The sequence below is a fragment of the Pleurodeles waltl genome, chromosome 12 (assembly GCF_031143425.1).
Source record: "Pleurodeles waltl isolate 20211129_DDA chromosome 12, aPleWal1.hap1.20221129, whole genome shotgun sequence".
Taxonomy (NCBI): Eukaryota; Metazoa; Chordata; class Amphibia; order Caudata; family Salamandridae; genus Pleurodeles; species Pleurodeles waltl.
Window position 1 is genome coordinate 223,894,721 of NC_090451.1, and position 14,142 is coordinate 223,908,862.

The window sequence follows — 14,142 nt, forward strand, 5'->3', positions numbered from 1 at the left end:
CTGTACGTAAGATCCGCATCCCTTGAATGGCTGTTATTATGTCATGGAGCGTGAGTGGCAAGTCTTCTGTCGGTGTAGTCTCGAGTTCTGTCTGCGAGGTCGGGAGATCTCAGAAAGGGCTGCGGTCCTGGGAGCATGTATTTTTCGAGTTTCGTTTTCTGTGCATTTTTTCCGCCCTTGCCGCCAGTCATTTTGCTGGTGTAGATGCTTGGTTTATGGTTGGGAGTCCCCCCACCTCGTTTGCCTCTTGCAATGGGTCATCAAATTCCATAGCTTTACTGCCACCAGGGGAGTCCATCAGCTCCAGTCAGCATTGGGGTACTGTGTTTCAGTTATCTCACTGAATTGACAGAAAGATGTGACAAGTGTCTTTTGTCTCAGGCGTGTTGCCACTGTTGCACACACTTTGTGACCCTACTAGATAAATAGTGACTATATAGGTTGAAAGGGCAACCAGGCACAATGACTTGATGTATTTCTGGACAGAGTCCCCCTTTCCTGTTGCAGTTATGAAGTATTGCACCTGAATGACTCTTGACCTCGGTCACTATATGGTATAGTTGAAAATGTTCACCAGTCAAGTGTTTTGTACAACCAAAATGTTGCAGCTGCTGTTATGTCAGCCAGTAAGTGGGCCGGGGTCCCTTTAGTGTAATTGAGGCTGAACAGTGGGCCGATCAGCGGGCATGGGGGTCGAGTCCCAACTTTCTCTGTCACTGACATCAGTTAGGAGGAGAATTGCTTCCTCAGGGGTTCTTTGATATTCCTAAGCCTCATAGCTGTGGGACTCCATCGCTGCCGCTCTCAAACCAACGTCCCAGCCTCCTCACTTCTCTGTGAGCCCATGATTCTGATTCAGTTGAGTACCATCTCTGTGGCGCTGCCGCATTTCATCCGTCCTTGGGGCCAGGCATGATCTCACTTCGGGGGGGAGTGGACTACACATCGACCCTTTGATTTTCCCATCGCTCCTGCCCTCGTCTTCGTCTCCTGGGTGACCGCAGTCATCTCTTCGGCATGGCTAAGAGGGGTATGACGGGCTGGCTGGAACCCGCCCGCACACTTCAATGACTTGTGCTGATGCTGCAGCTAATGCACCGGAACACCGCGGACCGCCCACCAATGGGAGATCTGAGGTCAGGACGACGCGGGAAGGAGGAGCGATGACAAAGTCGGCGTCGGGACCACAGGACGAGAAGGAGGTGGGAGAGTTGACGATCCCGACCGAAGAGGAGCAAGACGGAGAAACAACAGACCAAGAGGATACCGGGGAGAGAAACCCCGGCTGGGAGATTTGGGAGATTGGAGAGTGGTTTGCCCTTGACCAGGGACTGAAGGACAACAGAGCCGCCGAAGGAGACGGAGGCAATGCTGCGACCCGGGAAGCAGAGCGCAACATCCCGCCACACTTCTGGAGAAGCATGGCAGACTCAGGTATTTAAGAGCGCCGTAATTCAGGGAAGGGAGGACGGGTGGAGTGGACATAGAGGTAAGGGAGGGAGTGGGAGAAGAAAAGGGAGTATGAGAATGACTGGGGCTAACATTGAGGCACGGGTGTGGTAAGGGGTAGACCTAATAACACATATACGATAAAACGGGCACCAGGTCATACTAGTGGTAAGAGAGAAGAGGAAAAGCCAGGAAAACCCACCGTTGACAGAAACACAGAAGAGAGAGAATACAGATAAAAACCAGGAGAAGACTAAGAAAAACCCTGACAGGAAGGGAAAGAAAAGGAAGATAAAAAGGTAAGGAAAGTACGGAAAAAAGAGAGAGAGAGAGAGAGAGACAGAGTAAAAGAGAAGCAAGAAAAAGACCGAAGACAAGGGAAAGCAAGAAGCAGTTAGGAAAAGAGGAAAAGAAACCCAAAGCACTTACTGCTCTTATTCTTCTTTTCTTCACATGCGCTTCACGGGAGTCCTAAGAGACGAAGAGAAACAAGGAAGAGGGAGCCCCAACCAAGAAAGACGGAACGACAAAAGGAGAAAACCAGCAGTCACCCACATTACCAAACAATAAAACATCACTTACCTACTTGACGACTGACTCACGTGTTGTTCTTTACACTGCGTTCGCCACAAGGGGCTAGCATGGAGTGATCTTTTGCCTCCAGCATGCCGACCTTATGTGGAGCGGGTCCCTCTCGTCTTTCAGGCAGGCGCCTTCTCGGCTAGATGGCCGGTCGTGTGGGGAGGGATCGTGGGATGCGAGAGTCGCACAGCCCTGGTAGGCATCTTCACTAGGGCCAATTGCCCCGCCCTCCGCTACAGTCGAGGCCGTGGTTCCGGCTGGCCCAAGTGTTTGCAGCTCACCTCAGGTAGTTATCGACCTAGATATTTAGGACAGTCAGGTCTCCCCAGCTCACAGAACAATAGTCCCAGATTAAACAAAAGTCTGGCCTGCCTGAAACCTGTCCTAGAGTTGGACTTGTGGAATACACAAACTCTGTCTCCAAACTTGGTATAGGTATGTGCCAGAAACTACCAGTGATTGTACCAATATTTCTCATCAACGAGTATTAGGGGACCCACTGCAGCAGAAACTTAAATTCTCTTCTGTGCTCTAGGGTTGGGGGTCAATGACTGCAAACTTGAGTTTAACAGATTCAGAAATAGAAACCCGGATGCTCTGCAACCTTCCATTAGAAGAACTGCCTTGAGCATGTCTTGATGAAAGAAGCTGACAGATGGCTGAGGAATGGTGCTGCTGGTACCCTTGCACAAAGGAAAGGCTACCTAGAAAAAAGGACTGCAAGGAGCAAGGGGAGAAAGAACTGAAAGTAATCTACTGCAGCACAAGGAAGGGCATGCACTGCCAGGATGTGGGGTGAGGCCTTAAGATTCTGGCATCCCTGTAACTTGCTGAGAATCATAAATGTCGGTGATGTGTTGGCAATTTGGAAGAACTGAAACCTCATTCAACACTTCCAGCAAAAGAAGGTGAAGTGCCTGTGACAGTGCATCTCTGTAGACAAATTCTAACCACAATTGGATGTCTTATCAGGGGAAGTATAAGCACCTTTGGCACTATACCCAGATCGAAATTGGAGCCAAAGGTTATCCCTACCTCTGCTTTGGTCACCACTGTGACCCAGAGTGGTCTGTTTCCTTTGTTTGGCTGGTGTGTTTGTGTTTGGGACAAATCAGGATCTCTAGGAGTAGATCCAGTGACCCTCATCAGAGCAAATGCGACGTGGCCTCTCCATCTCCTTATTTGGTGCAGCTAGACTGTTGTCAGCTGGAGACACACAACTGCACACAAGACACAGAGGCAGCAACAGAGTCAGCCATGCAGGGGCAGAGTAGATGCAGTCTCCTGGTGGGCCATGTGGAACTACACACCACTGGGAGTGTCATGTGACCTTGATTTGTTTTGATCCCAAATTTCAGAATTACAAAGAAATTGCTTAACCTCTTAAGTGCGTGTGACAGCCAATGGCCATCACACACCCTCCCTTATGTGGGTCATCACCATTAGCCTTCACCAGGGAGGGCTTTCAAAAAAAAGAATTCAGAGGATCATGGGAGCAGGTAAAGCATCCTCTCCCCACTCTGGTGGGAAAAAAAGGCCACAACGGCCTCCCCAGTTGCCATGGAGGCATCAATGGAGAGGGGAGAGTCTCCCCTTTCCATTGATGCCTTTCTGGTACCGTTTCCTAACCGTGGAACGCAGCACAGCTGTGATCCATTGCCAGGAAATGACCCGAAGCCCCAGGGATCTTGTTCAGAGGGGCCGGCCCCTATGTAAGTGCCCCCCCCACCCAAAACCCGCAGGGGCATTATTGTTTTTTTTTAAAAGAATGGTTTTCTCTGTGGGGGGGAGGGAGGGGGGCACTTACAAGGGGGCCGGCCCCTCTGAACAAGATCCCTGGGGCTTCAGGTCCCACCCAAGGGATAAAAAGCTATTCTTAAATTTAAAAAAAAGGTCAGTGAAAATGGCAGGGTCGGCCCTCCTGACACATAATGTTTTTTTAAACGTGTGGTTTCCCTTGAGGTCACGATCGGCCCCCAGGGAAACAACACATATATAAAAAAAAGTGATTTATCTCTCTCTTTCACAATATATGGATATATATATATATAGATATATATATAGATATAGAGAGAGAGAAATATTATATTACTTTGTTTTATTCGTGTTGTTTTCCTGGGAGCTGCAATCAGCCCCCAGGGAAACCACACATATATAAATAAAAAAGTAATATACAGAGAGAGGGGTATCTCTAAAAGAGATGTATATCTATATATATATCTGTATGGCAGGGTCGGGCTTCCTGACACATAATTTTTTTATACATGTGTGGTTTTCCTTGAGGTCACGATCGCCCCCCAGGGAAACGACACATATATTTAAAAAAAGTGATTTATATAGAGAGAGACTGACTCGCTCTCTCTCCCTATTAATATATATATATATATATATATATATATATATATATATATATATATATATATAGAGAGAGAGAGAGAGAGAGAGAGAGAGAGAGAGAGAAATATTATATCACTTTTTTATTACTTTGTTTTATACGTGTGTGGTTTTCCTGGGAGCTGCGATCAGCCCCCAGGGAAACCACACATATATAAATAAAAAGTGATATATAGAGAAAGGGGTATCTCTATAAGAGTTATATATCTATATATATCTGTATGGCAGGGTCGGCACTCCTAACACATAATGTGTTTTTATACATGTTTGGTTTCCCTTGAGGTCACGATTGGCCCCCAGGGAAACCACACAAATATAAAAAAAAGTGATTTATATAGAGAGAGACTGACTCTCTCTCTCCCTATTATATATATATATGTATATACAGAGAGAAATATTATATTACTTTTTTTATTACTTTGTTTTATATGTGTGTGGTTTTCCTGGGGGCTGCGATCAGCCCCCAGGGAAACCACACATATATAAATAAAAAGTGATATAGAGAGAGAGGGGTATCTATATAAGAGCTATATATCCATATAGCTTTCAGGAAGCAATAAAAATGTCAAGATAACTTTTGTGATTATGTTCCTGCAAGAGAAAGAGACCAGGCTTTTGTGTAGTGGCACCTTTGACGCCATAAAGTAGCGCAGATGTTTATATGCCTGCTGCAAAGAACAGATATGTATTTTATGTGAATAGCTGAGTGGATCAGTAAAGTCAGCTGTTGCCTGCTCTTTCAAACAAATTAAATGTATGTGCGAAAGGGGCTATGGAGAGATGAAGGGCACTTTTGCTGGGTGTTAGTGACGGAATCCAAGGAGGAGGTCATGGGAGGGGGAATACTAAAAATGATTGTCGCATGTGATGCCACCAATGCTAAAGGCTGTGACAATGAGTATGTGGCAAGATGAGGTGATTGTGTGTCTTTTTTGTTTTCTTCAGTGTCTTTAGAGAACATGCTGATTGTGGGAAGAAGCAAAGGTAAAGTGACTGACATTTACTGTTAATCACATCACAGACACTCACACACACACCGGCAATTTTGTGAACAAAATATCTGCTTTCTGGGTAGGCTAGTACTTTAGATGGACAGTTTAGCCAGTAGCAGAAGAGGCGTCTCGTTGGATGACTGCTGCTCAAGCCCTAACTCACGTTATGGAGGACAGCTCTGATTCAGGATCAGAGATCCCATCCGACGACTCCTCTTCTTGTGTTTCTGAGGGAGACGATGAGTACAGTTGTGCGGTCCCTTCACAAACACAGTCTGTGCAGCGGGACTGTTAGAAAAGGGGTCTTCAGCTGTTTGACAGTGTATGTCTCCAGCTCAGCTAGGTCAAACTCTTCACCTCCTGCTTGAGACCCAGCCAGAGACATGTTAAATCAGGAGTTAGTTAGAAATCAGGTAGAGAGTAAAATTGCAGAAAAAGATTTTTAAAAAATCAAATCGACCTTCAGCTGTGGGTAGGTAGTGAACACTTAGCTATTGTATGTCACTGCACAAATCCAAGTCCTAGCCCACCACTGCCACCAATGCTAGAAATGGGTTATTTAGTTGGCAGTCAGGTTACCCCCTGTCCAAGCAAGAACCCTCTCTCTAGTCAGGGTAAGTCACATCAATCCAAATTATCCTGTGCCCATCCTCTGGTAGTATAAACTGCACAGGTACATGTCCTGCCTTTTATCTACATAGCAACCAGCCCTATGGGTTACCTAGGGCCTACCTTAGGGGTGACTTATATGTAGAAAAAGGGGAATTTAAGGCTTGGCAAGTACTTTTAAATGCCAAGTCAAAGTGGCAGTGAAACTGCACACACAGGCCTTGCAATGGCAGGACTGAGGCATGGTTAAGAGGCTACTTTTGTGGGTGGCACAATCAGTGCTGCAGGCCCACTAGTAGTATTGAATCTACAGGTCCTGGGTACATGTAGTGCACTTTACTGGGGTCTTACAAGTAGATTAAATAAGCCAATTGGGTATAAACCAATGTCAACATGTTTTAAGGGAGAGAGCATATGCACCTTAGCACTGGTTAGCAGTGGTAAAGTGTGCAGAGTCCTAAAACCAGCAAAAACAGTGTCCAAAAAGTGGAGGGAGGCAGGCAAAAAGTTAGGGGTGACCACCCTAAGACTGTCAGGTCTAACAGGGACAATAGCGGGTTAGCCCAACATAGAGAACAGAAGCATGTGGCAGCAAGCACAGACAGAGTGCTCTCTCGGCAGCCCCCCAACTTAGTTCAACCCCAAATTCCACCTTTTACTGGTGACGCTGGAAGTAAAGTCGATACGGCCAACGTTTTGCCAATTGACTACGTCCATCTCTTTATGGATATTGACTTCCATCAGCAAATTGTGCAGCAAAGAAATTTGCGTGCTGAACAATTTCTGAGGGAGCATGGAGGCACTCTAGGGCCTCAATCTAGGGCACACCAGTGTGCTCCCACTTCGCCGGAGGAGTTGAAGATATTTTTTGCCCTTATGCTCAAAGTGGGGTTAGTCCAGAAACCCAACTTGCAGTCCTGCTGGTCGACTCACACGGTTAGGGTAACCCCCATCTTTGCACCGTACATGAGCAGAGATAAAAAAAAATTATATTGCACATGCTGCATTTCAGTCACAATTCTGCTGCATTGTGCCAGGATCATCCAGACCATGAAAGGTTGTTCAGAATTCGGCCTGTAGTGGAACATTTGTCAGCCTGTTTTTCAGAGATCTATACTCTCGGAAAGAATATAGAAGTTGATGAGTCCTTGATCCTGTACAAAAGGGCAGCTGGTGTTCAGGCCCTACATTGAGAGCAAAAGAGCTCGCTATACCATCCAGCTGTACATGCTTTGTGATAGCTCTACTGGCTATGTGTACAGCTTGAGAGTGTATACAGGAAAGGACTCCATGCTAAACCCTGTAGGTTCCCTCTCATGTTAGGGGTCTCAGGAAAGATCATATGGGAGCGTGTCCAGTCAATCATTCACAAAGGTTATAATGTTATATGGACAATTTCTATAAAGGAGTAGAGCTGTTCAGTGAGCTCTACAAAGCTGGCATTGTGGCCTGCGTGGGACAGTTAGTTGTCACTGCAAAGGATTCCCACAGGAGCTTGTTTACAAGAAGCTCTGGAAATCCCAGTGTACTGCATTGCATTCCAACGAACAGCTTGCAGTCACTTTCTCGGATAGGCGTGATGTGTACGTGCTCACTACAATTCATGATGAGAGCACTTCCCCCATCATGGTTTGAGGGTCAGGTGGCTGAAGTCCTCAAGCCCACCTGCATACTTGATTACAATAAGTACATGGGTGGAGTGGACAAGAACAACCAGGTTCTTCAACCATACAATGTGGGTCGTGAAACTCGCACTTGGTGCAAGAAACTGTTTACCCACCTGATCCAGATGGCGAAATACAATGCATATGTTGTTTATCGCCAGAAAACCACAGAAAGACTCATGTCTTTCCTTGACTTTCAGTTGTCTGTAACTGAAAGCCTCACTGTTGCTTCAGAAGCAGCAGCCTCCACTTCATATGTTCTGGAGGATGTGGCAAGGCTGCAGGAGTGACATTTCGCTGATCGCATCCGTAAAACACCCAAAAAGGATGGAAGCATGGAAAGTGGCAAGGGAGTTGCTATTACTGTTAAATGTAAATAAATGTAAATTTTGCACTTGTATAGCGCACTACTCACCCGTTAGGGTCTCAAGGCGCTGTGTGCATACCGCTGTGGAACCCCTCCTGGCTTTTTTCTGTGAGGCACCCACTTCTGGACAACTCCCAGGGTACTGTTCCCAGTGCCCATCTCAGCCGGGCCTGTGTTTTCCTACTTGCTTTATGTTGTATCATACTAAAGCAAACCTCTAGGAAATCGAGTGAGGTGGAACTGCCGTTGGGTAAACCCTGATTTCCTTATGGCCTGCTCGACACCTTTCTCTGGCATTAGAACGAGGTAGGTGTTCTGGTTGGCGATTAACGTGCATTATAGTCTCCAAAATGCACCTTCTAGTGGACAGAAAATATGCCACATTGTCACAGAGTACCCTGTGTGACAAAATGTTAAAGTTGTGACTTAATTTTGAAGTGCTTGCTAGAGAACTTATGCATGCTACATAAGGACCACCCTGATTGCCAAACAGAATCAGAGTAAATGTAATAAGTTAAACAAATTTCCTGTGGGACATATCGACCAACATTTCTACTTGCTTTGAAAGTGTGCAAATTCAATTTGTAGCTTCACTTTCAAAGCAAAAGTAGAAGTGCCAGTGTATGACTCCCACAGGATATTTGTTTGTTTTTTTACTTTAAAGACCTTAGGTAGTATTCACCATCATGCCTGCCTTAGTTTCGACTGTAGATATGCTCGCTCAGTTCGAGGAATAGGCCTCACAAGGCATACACGGACACCCCCACTTGCATCCATAAACTGGAAGGAGTTGGATGTAGCACAGTAAGTGTGCTGATGGCGCATAAAATACATATTTTCTTGAGCTTTAAGTAGCTAGGGACAGAAGGCATTAGTATAGGTTCACTTGGCAATTATACAGGATTAGTCAGGACTCTGATGAGGACAGAGACCTGAACGGGTAAGAAAAGCTTATGGTAGGTATGCTTTCCCAGGGATATTGCATAGGTAGAAGACAGATAGTAAAGGTAGTACAGCTACACATCATCTACATCTATGGATTCAAACCCATTGGTTCCGCACTCATACTGAATTACTAAGACATAAATGGGTCAATGTTTGACCTGTTGGCCATGTTCATCCTCAGTCAGAAATTAGTAGATGTTCAATTTGCTGTATGATAAGTGCATTACAGTCACAGCACTGCACATAACAGTGGATGGGACATATACTATGTTCTCACACACTACCCTATGTGCCAAAAAACTACACTTGGTCAAGTGTAGCACAATGGTTAGAGCAGCAAACTCTGATGCAGAGATCTGGCCCAGGACCAGGGTTCAATTCCCACCTCAGTGGGTCTTGGGCTCAATTCCCTTGGACCAGATAATTCTTGCCTCCGTGCCTAATCTAATTAATAGGTCCCACTCCGTAACTCTGGGCAATAGCTTGCTTTTTTGTTTTTAAATATATCTTTTATTGCTTTTGTAAAGGAGATAACAAAAAACAAACATCTTAAAATATTCCCCAACTACATAATCCCTCCCTCCCCCCATCGTGCACTAAGTACTTCAAATAATGATCTAAATAAGACATGTCTCTAAAGTCCTAATGTAAAATGTTGTTCCTAGATATTTTATACAGCTTTTATGACTATCTGTTCCGGGTCCGAGTCCGAAGTTGAATCGTCTTCCCCGTGGATGGAGCATCAATAGTCTTTAAAGTTTCCAGCAATGAGTCCCATTGTGTGGTATTTTCTCTGGGTCTTTGGCCCCGTAATGCTTCCTTTAATAACACTGTGCCCTCTGTTTCAGCCCATTTTACCAATGCACCCTGCCATCTATTTACTAGCGACCCACCTGGATCTTTCCAATGTGAAGTTATCTCTCTCTTCGCCAGTATCAGCGCCAGGTCTATGAATTTGTTTGAGATTTTATGTGTCGATAGGTGAGGGAAGTCCCCCAAAATTGCTGCTATTGGGGTTGGTGAATGTGGTTTTTCAGTGCAGATAGCTATTTTCCTGAATACTTCTATCCAGTACGTGTTAATATGGGGGCAGTTCCATAGCATGTGCATTAGGTCTGCTGCTAGTTCAGCACATCGCAGGCATCGTGTGTTATTGTGTTATATATTTTGGTTATCATTTGGGGTGTTAAATAGGCTCTATGAAAAATATACAAGTTTATCAATTTAAATCTAGATATTGCCAAAACATGAGAAGTGATTCTGGCCCATGTGGTATCTTCTAATGTAGTGCCAAGATCTGTCTGCCACTTAGCCTAGAGTTTATTTAGTGGAGTGCAAGTACTGTTCTGTATAAATTTATAGATCCCTGAAACTATCCCCCTCTGGTCTCCAATAGAGCAAATGAGGCTGCAACCCCTGTGGATCGGAGGCTCGCAGAGTCCCGCACCCCACAATTTTTGAATGGTTTTAATAGGAGCGCTGTGAGTGAGAAACAATCCGGGAGGGAGGGTGAATCGATCTTGGAGTTCTGCATACGAGCAAAGTTTTCCGTTAAGAAACAAATCACCCAATTTCGTTATATTGTGTGGGACTAATTTGTTAACATGTTTGGAGATTTGATTTCCTGGGAGGCAATTCAATGATTTCAAAGGGACTTCCATTGCATAGGGGGTCTTTGTATGCAAGTGTTTTAAGTATTGATCCCAACAGTGTCTAGTCGCTTCCCACTCCAGCGGAAGTGGATCTTTTGGTTTTCTGGGGTTTAGTACAATATGAAAGATCTTTTCTAGTGAACAGTTTAAAGGCATCTGTGAATCTTCTACGGCTGGGGGTTCATTAATCAGCTTTGCCAACCATTGTACTTGTCCCGCTCAATAGTAGATCTCCATATTCGGTGCGGCTAAACCTCCCTCCTTGGTAGGTCTTTGAAGAGTATGGAGTGCTATTCTGTGTCTGCTAGGTCCCCATATAAAGTTAGCAATTATGGAGTCTAAGTTCTTAAATATCGATTTTGGGATTATGAGTGGGAGTGTGGAAAAATAATTTAACAGCCTGAGTAGTACTATCATTTTGAGCAGAGCGACTCTCCCCGAGATCGTTAGGGGGAGAGTGCTCCAGAAGTGCATGGCAGCTTTAATTCCTCTGATTGCTCAGTGTATGTTCCCCTCGAGTAAGTCTTCTACTGAGTGATATATATTGACTCCTAGATATTTAAATGTATTCGGTGACCAGGGTAAACCCCTAGTGTCATAAGGTCTCGGGGTACCTTTGAGTACTGGGAAAATTGAGGATTTTCTCCAGTTAATCCGAAGTCCTGAGGCTGTCCCGAAGTTCTCTAGCATCTCTACCTCCCCTGGTAGGTCCGTATCTAAGTTCCTAAGAAAAAGTAGCATGTCATCTGCATATAGGGCGATATGGTACGTCCAGTCATTGATTTGGATGCCCTCGAAATACTTTTTTGATCTTGCTGTTTGCGCGAGGGGTTCTACCGCTATGGCGAATAAGAGAGGGGAGAGTGGACAGCCTTGTCTAGTCCCTCTTCCCACTGTGAAAAGTTCGGAGAAAATGCTGCCTGTAGGTACTCTTGCTGTGGGTTTTGTATATAATAGTTTCGTCCAGCGTGTGAAACCTTCCCCTAAACCTAGTTTTAACATTACTTGCTCTAGGTAGTCCCATCCTAGACTATCAAAGGCTTTTTCTATGTCTATAGAGATTATTGCTGCATGAGGTATAGTAGAAGGCACTGAGTGAAGCACTGAGATTAAGCGTCTAATGTTTTGTGCTGTACTGCGTAGTGGAATGAAACCCGATTGGTCCTGGTGGATCAATGAGGTCATGAAGGGTAGGAGACTATTGGCTAGGATCCGGCTTAGTATTTTGTAGTCTAGGTTCAACATAGATAGTGGTCGATATGCACGAACATCAGTAGGAGGTTTTTCTGGTTTTAGTAAGGGGATCATTATGGCCTCCTTGGAAGATTGGGGTAGGCTGTTATTGTGCCATGCTTCTGTGTATAGTGTGCATAGTATTGGAGCTAGTGTGTCCTGATATAATTGGTAAAATTCTGAGGGAAGTCCGTCTGCTCCTGGTTCTTTACCCTTCGTCATGCCCTGAATTGCTGTTTTGATTTCAGCTATTGTTATGGGGGCAGCTAGAGTCTCTCTTTCTTCGACTCCTAGTTTGGGGAGATCAAGTGCTTCTAACTCCCTAATCTGGGTGATATTGATTGCATCGGTGGGGGCTGCATATAGGGAGGAGTAGTATTCGAAAAAACAGTTGTTAATCTCTTTTTGGCCAAGTACTCTGTCAGCTGGGCCTTTCTCTATTTCAAGTATGATAGTTTGCTGTTTAGATGGTTTGGCTAGCCATGTCAGAAGGGCACTTGCCTTGTCTCCTTCGGTGTGTTGTCTACTTAAGTATTGTTTATAGTCGAAGCGGGATAGTCTAATGTTTTCTTCGATTATTTTCGTTTTATTTTCTTGTAGAAGGGGGGCTAGTTCAGGGTGAGTGGGGAGCCTACGTTCGATATCTCTGAGGGAGTCTTCAAGTTTTTTAAGTTCAGATTCGATAGATCTACGGACTCCTACACTTTTCCCAATACAATTGCCTCTGGTTACTATTTTAAAGGATTCCCATTCAATTGATCTAGAGGACGCTGTTCCTGTGTTTAGTTTGAAATAGTCCTTAATATTATTGTGCAGGAAATGTTTGAAGGCTTCGTCCTCCAGTGCTTCTGTCCCAAGTCGCCAAGTAGGGATCACCGGGTTCTCTCTGTTTCAAGCCAGAGACATCCAGTAAAGGGTTATGATCAGAGAAAGTACGGCTCAAGTACTCGGCTGATATCACGGTAGCTTGTATCTCCGGGGATACTAGAACTGTGTCAAGTCTTACATGAAGGTCATGTACTGCTGAATAGAAGGAGTATTCTCTATTATGTGGGTTAAGGTGTCTCCAGCAGTCTCTAATTTGCCAGTGTTGTTGCCATTCTGTAAAGGCTTTAGCAGTTTTTAGAGTTTGTGTTTGTGAAAGGGGAGGGTGTGATCTATCCACATTAATATGAGCTATGCAATTAAAGTCCCCACCTAACATTTTCGGGCTCGTCAGAATCGGAGCTAGTTCCCGAGACAGTCTGTCAAAGAATTTCTTTTGATTCTGATTCGGGGCATAGAGGCCTCCTATGGTTATTTCCCTCCCGTCTAGTCTACCTGTGATCATAACATACCTTCCGTCTTTATCTAAGTCTGTGTGTAGGGCCTGGAATGGGACGCCGGGGCGGACCCATACTAGAACTCCTCTTGCATATGCCGAATAGTTGGTTGCGAATATTTGGCCTCTCCATCTTTTCTTTAATGCTATAACCTGTTCGAGTAAGTGTGTTTCTTGCAGTATAGCTATGTGTGTTCCTCTCCGTTTGAGGTAGTTATACACCTTATATCGCTTGGATATGTTATTTAATCCCCTGACATTCCAGGTTATTAATTTATATTTTGAGGCCATAGTTTAGATTTAATGATTGTTGGGGATTATTATGGGAGGGTCCTAAGGGCCATTTGCTGTTGCGACTATTAATCGAGTGTCTGAATCGAGAATCTAATATCGCTCTTGGACTCAGTGCACGATGTTCCCCTAAAACGAACTGAACGAACGTGTGTCCCAACTCCCCAACCCCAGGACCGGCTGCTGAAACTCTTCCCGTCCAAACCGTGAACATTCTTATTATAATATCCTATAGGTGGGTGGCGCGACAGGGCCGAGAGCACGTGCCCGAGCCGCTCTCGGGACCCGGCTGCTTCATGATTTGTTCTTAGTAATATCCGCTTTTGATGCTAATTTTCAGCAATTTTCCGAGGCGGTAGCTGTCCCGGGATCACAGTCAGGTTTAATTACTTTTGCTTAAGTACTCACGGACAGTTTAGACTGTTTAACATAGGATCATATGATTTCTTCAGAGGTTTCAGGTGTTATTTTGGGTAAGCTGGTAGTCGTGTCCCGAGAAGATATCGATGAGCCCCCGCAGCTAGAATCAAGGTCCGACAGACTGCCAGAAGCCCGAGGGTCAAGGCCGGTTCCCCCGCTCATGGCAGCGGCCGCAACCACGGTATCCTGCATCTCCCTGAGGGATTGGTATTTTGGGGGGGGG

General features: G+C 45.1%; 1 protein-coding gene across 2 annotated transcripts in view; it reads left to right on the forward strand.

Moving 5' to 3' along the window:
- The first annotated feature begins 1,163 nt into the window (after nt 1-1,163).
- Nucleotides 1,164-14,142, forward strand: part of WWP2 (WW domain containing E3 ubiquitin protein ligase 2) — a 461,427-nt gene continuing 448,448 nt past the window's right edge. The window contains exons 1-2 of one of the 2 annotated variants that reach the window (XM_069216846.1): nt 1,164-1,434; nt 5,371-5,409. The gene's annotated coding sequence lies outside the window, so the exon portion shown is untranslated. The remainder of the gene's footprint in view (nt 1,435-5,370; nt 5,410-14,142) is intronic. The other variant, XM_069216845.1, reaches the window with a different exon arrangement.